The 1,736-nt window shown below is 48.8% G+C and overlaps 1 protein-coding gene across 1 annotated transcript in view; it reads right to left on the bottom strand.

Annotated features, from left to right (window-relative positions):
* ITGA11 (integrin subunit alpha 11) overlaps positions 1–1,736 on the bottom strand; it is a 122,142-nt gene that overhangs the window by 84,955 nt on the left and 35,451 nt on the right. The window lies entirely within an intron of this gene.

Raw genomic sequence — 1,736 nt, 5'->3', positions numbered from 1 at the left:
TGGTTGACATAGTCCCCACTTTGGGGAGCCCACAGTCTGAAGGGAGAGGCCCAGCCATAATCCAATAGGGGAGGCATAAATCCTACTCTTAGGGACCCCTGGTCTGAATGGGAAGACCAGCTCCTCCCCCAGAGAATTCCTGGTCTCATGGGGGAGAAACGTGTGCCATCCTCCATCACTCCTTTCTCCAGCTCTGCTTCATCCAGTTTCTGCTGGTCTTCTCTCCCATTTTTTTTTCTCTTTTCTCTCTCTCTCCTTCTTCTCTTATACCTCCTCCCTCTCCATCTCCCCTCTCTCATCTTTGCCTGCTAAAGAGTCAGAGAACTGACTTCCACCCTCCCTCCCGAGTCTAACGTCCTCGCGGCCCTGGCCCCAACACTGCTGGCTGACTACCTGCTGCTGAACCAGTCTGCAAAGCTCTGCCTGGCTTCAGCAGGGGCCACTGTTTGGCTGCGACAGCTGAGGCAAAGCAGAGAGAAAGGTTACAAACCCTTTCACCCTGGCCCTAAAGGTCTTCCCTGTTTGGCGAGGTCATATGTCAGTTTCCACCTGGTGGAAGGCCTTGGTGTTGAGCCAAATGCTTTTCCCCTTTGGCATTTTTGCCAAATCACAAGCAGTAACAAGCAGTATACATCTGTATAGCAGTTTGGGTTTCCGACATCATTTACCCTCGCAGGACTTGGGAGAATGAGCAAGCATCATCCACATTTGGCAGAGGGGGTTCAGCCCCAGCGAGGTCAAAAGGCTTATCCAGGGCTACACTGCAGGTCAACAGCAGCAGCAGCAGAACTAGTACCTCAGGTGCCTGCTTGATGACTCCTTCCCTCCATTTTCAGGGCATGTTCAGCCTTGTTACATGTCTAAGCCACACCTCTGCCCGGTTGTCACTACTAATAGGACTACTGAATTCGAGATCTGTGGGGTTTAAGGGGTGGAATCCTACCACAAGCCAAAACTTTCAGATGAGTGAAAAACAACCAGCAGAATAGAATTTTATCATTGCCACCTCTTCCATGTGCAGGACACTTTATGTTTCTCAGAAAATTCATGTGTATGTTATCATTCGAGCTCCATGACAACCCTGTGATGTGGGCAGCAAAAGGAAAACCAAGGATCAGAGAGGTGAAATGATCTTCCCAAGGTCCCAGAGCCTGCAGAATAGGGACTCTGAATTTGAGGCTTGCAACTGGGAGTGTCTTACTGTCCTCCCCTGGGCACTGGCCCCCTGGTCTGAGCGTTCAAGGGTGATGCCCTAGGGCACCTACTTAAATAAGGCCTATTGTACAGAAACTAATTTTTTTTCCATACTTCTTTTTTTTTCTCAGCACATGGATGGAGTGGACAAAAGTTCCATCATTAAAGTCACAGAATTAGAGTCCCCAGAGGCAAAACCGGAACACCTTACAGTAGGGATGTTAGATATGTGTTATCTAACTTACCCTTATCAATTGATTATTAGCACTGCCTGGATCACTGATTTAAGAAAGATTCTGAAGTCAAGTCTGGGTTCAGTGGGCAAGACTAGTGTGATCGATGAGCAGTACCTGCTGAGGATGTAGGAGAGGACAGTGGCAGCAAGTGGCCATGTAGCTGCCAACCCTGTCTTCGTGGTTCTTAATCTGCCATGTGAATTTAGTGTCATGGCCCTAAGAGGAGGTGGGGCAAGCAGAGTACATTAGCCCATTAGTGCCTTATTTACAAAGCCCAGACCATGAATGGACTTAGCCCGGATAGCA

Source organism: Pteropus vampyrus, unplaced genomic scaffold, assembly GCF_000151845.1.
Source record: "Pteropus vampyrus isolate Shadow unplaced genomic scaffold, Pvam_2.0 Scaffold15, whole genome shotgun sequence".
NCBI classification, from domain to species: Eukaryota; Metazoa; Chordata; class Mammalia; order Chiroptera; family Pteropodidae; genus Pteropus; species Pteropus vampyrus.
Note: the sequence above shows the minus strand (reverse complement) of the source record. Positions and strands in the feature narration are given on the sequence as shown.